At 40.0% G+C, this 11,763-nt stretch overlaps 1 non-coding gene across 1 annotated transcript; it reads left to right on the forward strand.

Annotated features, from left to right (window-relative positions):
- The first annotated feature begins 888 nt into the window (after window positions 1-888).
- On the forward strand, window positions 889-961 carry TRNAV-UAC. The gene has a single exon. It is a non-coding gene; the product is annotated as a tRNA-Val (tRNA).
- Window positions 962-11,763: the final 10,802 nt, after the last annotated feature.

The following is an 11,763-nucleotide window of genomic DNA, read 5'->3' on the forward strand; positions in this document are numbered from 1 at the left end:
GCACTTTTAGTAGGTATGTAGATGACAGCTGCTGTAAGGGTCACCAATATACAGCAATATTAATGACATTGCAGTGCACTTTTAGTAGGTATGTAGATGACAGCTACTGTAAGGGTCACCAATATACAGCAATATTAATGACATTGTAGTGCACTTTTAGTAGGTATGTAGATGACAGCTGCTGTAAGGGTCACCAATATACAGCAATATTAATGACACTGTAGTGCACTTTTAGTAGGTATGTAGATGACAGCTGCTGTAAGGGTCACCAATATATAGCAATATTAATGACATTGTAGTGTACTTTTAGTAGGTATGTAGATGACAGCTGCTGTAAGGGTCACCAATATACAGCAATATTAATGACACTGTAGTGCACTTTTAGTTGGTATGTAGATGACAACTACTGTAAGGGTCACCAATATATAGCAATATTAATGACATTGTAGTGCACTTTTAGTAGGTATGTAGATGACAGCTGCTGTAAGGGTCACCAATATACAGCAATATTAATGACATTGTAGTGCACTTTTAGTAGGTATGTAGATGACAGCTGCTGTAAGGGTCACCAATATACAGCAATATTAATGACACTGTAGTGCACTTTTAGTTGGTATGTAGATGACAGCTACTGTAAGGGTCACCAATATATAGCAATATTAATGACATTGTAGTGCACTTTTAGTAGGTATGTAGATGACAGCTGCTGTAAGGGTCACCAATATATAGCAATATTAATGACATTGTAGTGCACTTTTAGTAGGTATGTAGATGACAGCTGCTGTAAGGGTCACCAATATACAGCAATATTAATGACATTGCAGTGCACTTTTAGTAGGTATATAGATGACAGCTGCTGTAAGGGTCACCAATATACAGCAATGTGTAGGTTCTGTAGTGTAGTGGTTATCACGTCTGCTTTACACGCAGAAGGTCCTGGGTTCGATCCCCAGTGGAACCATTATAAGCCCCAGTGGCCTAATGGATAAGGCTTTGGCCTCCTAAACCAGGGATTGTGGGTTTGAGTCCCATCTGGGGTAATATAATCTTGGGTTGGGAGGGTAGCCTAATGGTTAAGGTGTTTGCCTTATAAACACAGGGTGCAGGGTTTGAGTCTCACAAGGGATAATTGGCTAGGCTTAAAATGGCTTGCAAGGGCAGTTAGCCTAGTACTAATCTATGAACCTATGAATATTAATGACATTGCAGTGTACTTTTAGTAGGTATGTAGATGACAGCCGTTGTAAGGGTCACCAATATACAGCAATATTAATGACATTGTAGTGCACTTTTAGTAGGTATGTAGATGACAGCTGCTGTAAGGGTCACCAATATACAGCAATATTAATGACACTGTAGTGCACTTTTAGTTGGTATGTAGATGACAGCTACTGTAAGGGTCACCAATATATAGCAATATTAATGACATTGTAGTGCACTTTTAGTAGGTATGTAGATGACAGCTGCTGTAAGGGTCACCAATATATAGCAATATTAATGACATTGTAGTGCACTTTTAGTAGGTATGTAGATGACAGCTGCTGTAAGGGTCACCAATATACAGCAATAATAATGACATTGTAGTGCACTTTTAGTAGGTATTTAGATGACAGCTACTGTAAGGGTCACCAATATACAGCAATATTAATGACATTGTAGTGCACTTTTAGTAGGTATGTAGATGACAGCTGTTATAAGGGTCACCAATATACAGCAATATTAATGACATTGTAGTGCACTTTTAGTAGGTGTGTAGATGACAGCTGCTGTAAGGGTCACCAATATATAGCAATATTAATGACATTGTAGTGCACTTTTAGTAGGTATGTAGATGACAGCTACTGTAAGGGTCACCAATATACAGCAATATTAATGACATTGTAGTGCACTTTTAGTAGGTATGTAGATGACAGCTGCTGTAAGGGTCACCAATATACAGCAATATTAATGACATTGTAGTGCACTTTTAGTAGGTATGTAGATGACAGCTGCTGTAAGGGTCACCAATATACAGCAATATTAATGACATTGCAGTGTACTTTTAGTAGGTATGTAGATGACAGCCGTTGTAAGGGTCACCAATATACAGCAATATTAATGACATTGTAGTGCACTTTTAGTAGGTATGTAGATGACAGCTGCTGTAAGGGTCACCAATATACAGCAATATTAATGACATTGTAGTGCACTTTTAGTAGGTATGTAGATGACAGCTGCTGTAAGGGTCACCAATATATAGCAATATTAATGACATTGTAGTGCACTTTTAGTAGGTATGTAGATGACAGCATGAAAAGCTGTACCAGATGCCTCCAGCTAAGAAACACTCCTCTGCAACCCACAACATGTTTCTGTAGACTAAACTAAGAGCACTAGGCTTCTAGGGATTGGGATAAATAAGGTAGGCTACAGGATGTGATCTTTGTTCTGGGGCTGGCATTTACCATGGACAAGATGCACTGTGTGTAGTGACTACAAGATGGAAAAACCCTGATACAGAGGAGGTACACTCTAGTGATCCTTATATCATAATATTAGGCATACAGGGGCACATTTACAAATGCAAACCCTCCCAGAAAAAGACAAAGTGCCTGTGCATTAACTGGGTTCCTAAATTATTGAGAAAAATGTGTTAAAGTGTGTACTTTGATATTGCCTGTTGAAGAACTGGAAAAAATGTAAGGGAAGAGAAATCAACTGATAAGTCTATCTAATGAGGAATTTGTGTTGTCCAGAAGGCAGGATCATGCATTAAACCTGGCAAATCTGGCATGTGCAGATGGAGTTCACTGGTTATGATAGCAACGTTTACCAACAGTAGAGATCCCATGCAAAGTTGTCCAAGAGGCTCAACGGGATGTCAGCAATAAGATGGTGCAAATACTTCCTTTACACAAAGCCCTGAAATAAGTAGTCACCCATGTCAGAAGGAAGGACACCAAGCATCCAGCAGACAGTATTGCTACAATGAATGACTTTCAGACATCAGTGTTTCCACTAGAAGATCATGGAGAAGATGTGAATAACAGCACTGCTGCGATAACCCCCCCACCAGATGTGCAAGACATGGCACACTTAGAACAAATAATGATGGGTGGCACATTCCTTACAGATACCAAAGTGTGTCCACAACTGTAGTTAATCCATGGGTATGTGGGGATGTGGAGCCGACAAATGTCTGCTCCTTATTAGTATTTCCCATCATGTCTAGGAAATTGGAGGCTGCCTGCAATTCATTGTTTGGTGCCATTATGGATATAACAAAGATGGAGCTCTGTTGCTGTATCCGCAATCTCACATCACAGATTTTAATAGGACCACACTCAACAATGAGAAGGACACTTTCCCAGAGTCTAGCTACCATGGATGTACCTTCTTCCACATATCACAGAAGATATGTCAACAGGTGTGGTGCTATAGTCTGACTAATGAACATAGAACGGACTCTATCTTTCCTGTAGAAATGAAGGTTACTTGCTTTGGCCTTGCTGTCTCCTTGGGAAATCCAACAGTCATTTTCCCACTTGGCAGCTGTACTGCCATGATGGTCAATGCCTCTTGCAAAGTACTTTATTAAAACCTATATATCAGGCTGCTAATGATGTCAGAGGACCACAGCATCACTTAAATGGACAGCAATACCAATGTTTCCAAAATCCTTTAGGTCTGCATACTCAAGGCTGGCTTTAGCAATTGAAGATCTGAGTTTGAACCATTGTGGTGGGGCCCCTCAGCTGTTGCCACCATTTACCACTCCATGTTCCCTCTATTTTCTGGCTTCCTGGACTTAAGGCTATTTCAGATTTGGTACTGGGATTAGATGCTATTACTGTGAATAAAAAATAAAATTATATCTTTATTTGTTACCTTATATTTTTGTGATAAGACATGTTAAAATAGAGGTAAACTATTAGCCTTCTTGATTACCCCCAGATCCAACATTTCCTGTACTCTCTCTCAGAGTCTGCTTAACTAGCTCAGACATACTTTGAGAAGCCTATTTTATGGTCCATTGAGCCCCTGTGTCTGCAAAATGCTTTATTAGGTGGGTGCACTCTGGCGTACCAGTTTCCATGTTCCCAAACTCCTGCAGTATGCCTGGATCTCCTGAACATGGATAGGGGACACCTGCATACTTCCACCTTATCGCCCAAACTTCTTCTTTTTTTTGTCTCTTTCCTGTCTCCCTCCATTCCCATCATTTGTCTCATGCCTCACTTTCAGTCACATCCTTTGTCCAACTGTTGTACATATTGTAAATAATTGGTTCTTTGGTTATTATTTTCTTTATATAAATATTATACTGAATGACAGTATGACAGTGTACAGCTACTCTTCTTGCCTATTTAGCTAAATGAATTACTGCATCAAATCTACTTATTGTGTTCATTTATGACACATATTATTCTTATATACCCTTCTTTATATTTGCTTTTACATCACCACTGTTGCAGTAATACTGATTAAATTTTGTTTCTTTGATTGCATTTCTGCTGTGGTGAGCCTGAAAATGGTCTAGCACTATCAGTGCTCTATCATGAGTAATAAACTTTAAATAAATACATAAATATACTAAAAGGTATGTTTGTAAGTAAAATACTCTACCTACTCTAATGTCTTTGGGAAGAACTGCAGTCAGTACCAAGCAGAACATGCTACTAAGAAGCAGGCTCATTTTGAAACATGAAATTAAACTTGGTAAAAGTTTTTGACTCATCACAGATCTCAGCTCTTATTTCCCACATCCATTGTCCTCAGATGCCAGGAAGTACAGGATAATCAGTCTGTGGGATACTGTTTAATGGTTGTGGGAGGACTTGGGGGGGGGCATCATGGGCTTCCAGTCATCTCTTGCACTTACCCAGCTAATTCTCATACATTGTTACAGGCAATGTGTTTTCTCAAAGCCATATGGAATTGGTGAACTTAATTAGAATGCTCTGTAATAATCGTAATAATCTCAGGTCTCTCCTTAGAAATGACACTACTCACACACCACCCCATTTATAAGCATTTCTGAAACCATATTTTTATGTATTTTATTTATCCTTTGCTAACCAGGGAAGTCATACTATGCCAGTTGTCTCTTTTCAGGGCAGACCCAAGCTGATATTTATACTAACAAGGGGAATTTGGACAGGGAACCAGGGAACTTTCCCTGCTCTTCTCAATAAGTGCTGTGGGATCTTCTGTATCAAATGGGACCTTGGTTTAATGTCTCATCCAAAGTAAAGCAGCACTTCCCATATACTGCATCCCAGTGTCAGTACTAGGAAATTAATCCAATCATACAGAGTGAGATAGAACCCACAGCATTCTAGTCTCCAGCACCATGTCTCATCCAGAGTAAAGCAGCACTCCTCATATACTGCATCCCAGTGTCAGTACTGGGAAATTAACCCAATCACGCAGAGTGGGAATAGAACCCACAGTCTCCTAGTCTCCAGCACCATGCCACATCCAAAGAAAAGCAGCACTCCTTATATACTACATCCCAGTGTCAGTGCTTGGAAATTAATCCAATCACGCAGAGTGGGAATAGAACTCACAGCCTTCTAGTCATCAGCACAATGTCTCATCCAAAGTAAAGCAGCACTCCTCATACACTGCATCACAGTGTCAGTACTGGAAATTAATCCAGTCATCCGGAGTGGGACTAGAACCCACAGCTTTATAGTCTTCAGTACCATGTCTCATTCAAAGTACAGCAGCACTCCCCATATACTGCATTGCAGTATCAGTACTGGGAAATTAATCCAATCACTTAGAGTGGGAATAGAAGCCACAGCCTTCTAGTCTCCAAAACCTAAAACACATATAATTACAGTTGAGTCACTGACACTACAAAAAGCTAAGTGTTAAACTAGGTAAGTGAACTAATACATGCATATCTTTTAAACTCATATTCCAGGTCACATGGGCAGCAGTAAGGATTACATGCTGGGATAATTTAGAGTAGTTCCTAAGCCTCGCGTTTTTGCAGATAGCAAAAATCATGGATGTAGGGAGAACATGCAAAACCTCACAGTTTGTTTAGCTTGTAATAATACACTTCCACCCAAAACTCTCCACAGTCCAGTCCAAATATTTTCTAGTTTTACACTTATGTTTGCCCTCCTATTATGTATGTGGTACTGAACCTATGATACTTCTACAGTGCATTTAAGAATTAAACTGTTTATGCTACTATGTTTCTACTTTCAGCCAAGTGAATCATTTTTCTGTCCACTACTGTCTCCTACCACTCAACACACACATGCCCACGCACAAGCGTACACACACCCACACACACAAACACACACACACACACACACACACACACACACACACACACACACACACACACACACACACACACACACACACACACACACACGCGCACACGCACAAACACACATCATTTTTTCACTTTTCTGGATTATTTTGCTCCCTTACTGTTACTGAATCAAGGATTTCCTTGCCATACCATTGAATTGCTAACATTCTGTTACAAGTCTTAGTTATCACATTACCTCAAATCACAGAATCCATAATTTTCCCAAAGATTTAATAAACACCATGTAGGCACCATGTAGAACCTATACGGAATGTTTCTGTGTACATGGCCATGGTTCCCCCTCAGCAGTGAGTCATGCATATTAATGATGGTGCACTTCCGAGTGAGATCATAGGAACAAGGATATTGATCAGTGTAGGGAGAAGTGTAGAGGCTACACCGTGGTTGTGGATGCCTGGTCAGATGTTATCTACAGGGTGAGGCTCCCTGCAATGCTCCCTGCAACTGTTGAAATGCTGTGAATTGTTTTAAATGTGTAGTATGTAATTTCTATGATTTTATTTCACTCTCTGTGCATGTTTGCATGGCATGCCATGGAGCGCAGCAATGCCAAACTGTGCTCACATATATACAGCCGACACATGCTACACATCTAAAAATAGAAATTAGATGTAATTAATTATCCTAATTAATTTTTTTTATTTATTTATTTTTAGAATTGCCATTTGTGCAGCACAGCACAGTGCATTGCAAAGCTGAGCGATGCTTATACATACATAGCTGACACCTGCCAGACATCTAAAAATAGAAACCGGATGTAATTAATCATTTATTTCTAGGTCTGTTTAAGCATGTCTGTGCAGTGCTGCACTGTGCTCCACAATTCTAACAGGTAACCGACTAGTATATATGAAGGTATACTAGCCAGAGGTGCTGGAAGCTGTTGAAGACTGGGGGGGGTGGAGGGTGAGAGGGGCACTTAGTGTTCCAAAAGGCAATTTTTTATAACTATTTACTACCACAACATAGGTTCACTTGGAGTACTTTTTAAACTTAGCTAATTCCCTTTTGGTGCTTGATTCTTGAATTAACATTTTCTGATTGGTCTTACCTATCCCATGGCTGATAATTGTATATTAGCCCTAGTGAGAATAACTGTGATCATTCCATAGATAATATGAGGGAACCTATATAAGAGATGCAGCATTTAGGAACTGCCTCTATCCATTTGTGGCTTGAGGGGCAATTGTGAAGTACATTTTCTACTGCCCATCCTTAAATCCAAGTTGCATTTGAATATGGACGGATGAGCTTTGTTTTATTTTTATGGATAGTTTGTTCTGGAACAGTGGTAGCCTTTGTGGTGTATATCCATCTCTCCACAACATTCAGGCCCATGAAAAATAGGTACAAATCTGTACGCTGATTAAAGTAAAATTTGCATATATAATTACACAACCCCACCCACTCCAATAGAATTGTGGGATACCAATTTTCAAACGCAAACTGAAGAACAGAACCAAAATATAGCACCAGAGTCCCCCTGCAGCCATTCCAATGTCCCATTACTTGGCAATTTCACCCCATTTACCATAAACACTAATGTGTGCATACTGCTTTACTTATACAATGATTATTTGGATTTTATTTTTTTAGATTTTATAGCACAATGCACAAACACTAATGGATATCCACTAAAACAAAGCAATACTGTCTCAAAATGAAAAAAAAATACTTTGCATTAAAACTTCCCTGCCCTTGAAACTCACATTCATTGAAACAGCATTAAAACCCATACCACATCCAAAGAAAATGCATCTGGCTAGTGGTAGATAAAGATTACCTTTGGGCTGTTTTCAAATCAGAGGCCCCTTGCGCAAAAAACAAGAAACATACATGCATTCTTTTATACACCTTCCTGACTTTATTAAATTATATTCCTTGTATAATACACCACACTTGTTAGACTTAAGTTAGACCGCATTTTAAATCTATTGTTTGAACAATTTTTCAGTAGGCAATGAAGCAAAATGCATGCACCAGTAATGACAAAACTGCCCTATTCAGAACATTTCCATGATAACAGTCTACTTCTACACACAATATATAATCTATATATATAATCTATATATATATATATATATATATATATATATATATATATATATATAGATAGATAGACATATCTATATATATATATATATATATATATATATATATATATATATATATATGTTTACCACTGAAATGCTGAACCGACTATGTGCGACTCGACTTGCGCGAAGGCTAAGAGCGAATGTCACCGCGGTCAAATCCAATTGTGTGAACAGCAGATCCTCGCCCCTGCGTGAGCCATGGTAGCATAGGTGTGGAGGTGTTGTGCGGTCGGTAATGTCGAACGTCGAATGCCCATCGGTTGCGAAAACTTTTCGCGGTTTCAGTTCGCGTAAATGCATCGCAGAAGTGGCCGTTCCACTAAGTTCAATCGTAATTTCAATAGTAAACCATATATATATATATATATATATATATATATATATATATATATATAGATAGATAGCTATATCTATATATGTATATATATATATATATATATATATATATATATATATATAAATACAAATACACAATCAAAGTAGTGTAAGTCATAGGCATGTTGCACAGCTTCTTGCACTTATTTTCAATGGGGGGGGGGCAAAAGGCCAAACACCAGGGACACATTTTAAGCATTGCTTGTATAATTTGGGAAAGTTGCTTGCATAAAAGGCTGTGTTACCATTGTACATTTCACTGCCAAGTTTTGGCCCCAGAACCCTGTGCACTACAGTCAGAGCACCATACCACTAAGCTAAATCAGTTTCCTGAAAGAAAGGAAGACAAACTTAAATGGCTATCATTTAATGAATTCAGTTCTCACTTATCACTATAGCTCTCAACCTCTTAGCACAAAAATACAGAACAATGCCAATAATGGGGTAATACAGCCCCAAAATAGAGAGACATTTCAAATACTGATCTTATAAACTTAGAAAATTGCTAGCATAAAAGGTTTTGTTTTACTGCTCCTGAAAACCAGAGATTTAATGAGGAACATAACAAAATTGTGAGGTATAAATTCACAAGTGATGGTGGCTAGGGACTTTAGGCTCTTTTTACCTGCACCCAAGGTACAGGGTTTGAGCCTGTGTACCTCTAGCCACCAGATACACCATCCCCCTCTCTGGAATTATAGATAAACTCACTAAACTAGGTATAAATCCCTATGTCACAAGATGGGTTGCCAACTGGCTCACTGACAGAACCCATACTGTGAAAGTAGCAGACTCCAAATGCAACTTCAGACCAGTGACAAGTGGAGCACCACAGGGTTTGGTCCTGGGTCCTCTCCTGTTTGTTATCTACTTCTCTGAAGTACAGGCTAACACAGAAGGTCTTTGGCTAATGAAGTTCGCAGATGACTGAAAACTAGGAGCCATAATCAAAACTCCAAAAGATGTGGACATCCTACAAATGGGCCTCACTGAGACAGATGCCTGGTGTCAAAGCCATGGCCTCAAGCTCAATGCCAAAAAGTGCATTGTCATCCCTTTTGGTAAAAGCTCTGTACCCATGAACTGCCACATAGGTGGTAGTCTACTTAACACCGAAAGTGTAAGAGACCTTGGGACACAGGTGGATAGTAGTCTCTCCTTTGATAATCACATCGCCACAGTAGTCAGGAAATCCTTCTACGTGGCACACCTCATCACAAAAGGTTTCTCATCCAGGAAAAAAGAGGTAATTGTTCCCCTCTACTCATCACTCATTAGACCCATTATGGAGTACAATGCCCCTTTTGGTATGTACCTCACAAGACATCTACAACAATTAGAAAGGCCGCAGAAATACCTCACAAAGAGGATTACCAGCCTCAAACAGATGCACTAAGCAAACTATCTAAAAAAACTGCAGCTTTACCCGGTCGCATATTGCCTCTGCAGAGGTGGTCTCTGCCTAACACACAAAGCTATGACAAGCCCAAAGCTTTTGGACATGCTCCACTTAAAGAAATCCCAATCCCTCTGAGCTACATGCTCTAGGGACCTAAACCTTGTCACCACAATAAACAGAACATGCTGGAGGGATAGATTCCTGTCCCAGAGACTTCCCATACTCTGAAACAAACTACCTATCTATATCAAACAAAGCTCTTCATTAGCACTCTTCAAGAAAAATCTTGATGACTGGATGGGAGATAGGAAATTCACACTGGGGATCACTTCTGTGGCTTTGCTCAACAGTGGCACAGGAAAATAATTTTCTTGGGTGGCGAAAGCCAGGGTACCTTTTGGCTAGGCTTATATAGGCCCTAGGGCCAATAGCCTAGTACCTACCTATGAGCCTATGAACTTATGTATCCTGTTGGGGGCATTTTCACACACACACACACACACACACACACACACACACACACACACACACACACACACACACACACACACACACACACACCTGAAGACAGTACCTTAGCTCTGCATACAGACATCCGAATGGCACGGCAGTTATCCCCAGCTCTGCAGTTAAGAGTGGCTGCAGCAGTTAAATCCGTGGCTGACTGTCTGTCCGAATGGAGTAAAGACATCTGCGGCTGAATAATTAATGGTAGACTGCAGTTAAATAAAGAAATCTGCCTAAACAAACTGCAGTTAAATAAGAAATCCCTGGCTGCATAAGAGAACAAATTCAAACAGGCACGCGGTCATTGTACACATGATGACGAGTTTGGATGGTCGCAAGTGCTGCAAAAGTGGGGGGAGCGCCCCTCCCCCATCGCTCTATGGTTCCGGTGCCCATGATACTAGCTTTCATAATATCCAAGTAGCTAAATGGGTAGAGTTATGGCCTAATGTGTAGTAGGTCATGGGTTCAAGTCCATAGCAAGCAGAACATGTCTGTAATTTAATTTACTGTTTATGTTTAATTTAATAAAAAAACATTGAAATATGGCACCGCTGCATGGTGCTAAGTAATGTTTAAACAGGCTAAGCACTGCTTAAGCATGCTAACAGCTACTAATGTTTGCATGGTGCTAAGCTTCACTAAAACCATGGTTGTGCAACTTTTCACACTGCTAAGCTCTGCTCAGCTGGTTTGCACGTTGCTAAGCAATGCGGCACATTTTTGAATGTTGCTCAATGACATGTAAGGGTGGGAAAACAGCCTATATTAAGCATAACAGGCAGGAATTCTGCATCATTCCCTGGAGGCTAATCAACTGTTTGTATGGCAGGTGGTGCTAGTGAAGGTGGGTGCTATCAGGTACAGAGATGGAGTGTTCAGGGGTCCAGAGTCTTTGTTGGGCTCCTAGTAAAGAACCATGAACCCAGGCTGATTCAGGGTGGTTTCCAGGGCTCAGAGTGTAAGGCAGAGACCTGAAACTTGTTGGCCAGGGAACTCACCAGTGCTACTGGTATCCCCCGCACAGGTGAGCACTGTTGCCACCATCA

This window comes from Protopterus annectens, chromosome 17.part0 (genome assembly GCF_019279795.1).
Source record: "Protopterus annectens isolate FY-2018-M chromosome 17.part0, PAN1.0, whole genome shotgun sequence".
NCBI lineage: Eukaryota > Metazoa > Chordata > Ceratodontiformes > Protopteridae > Protopterus > Protopterus annectens.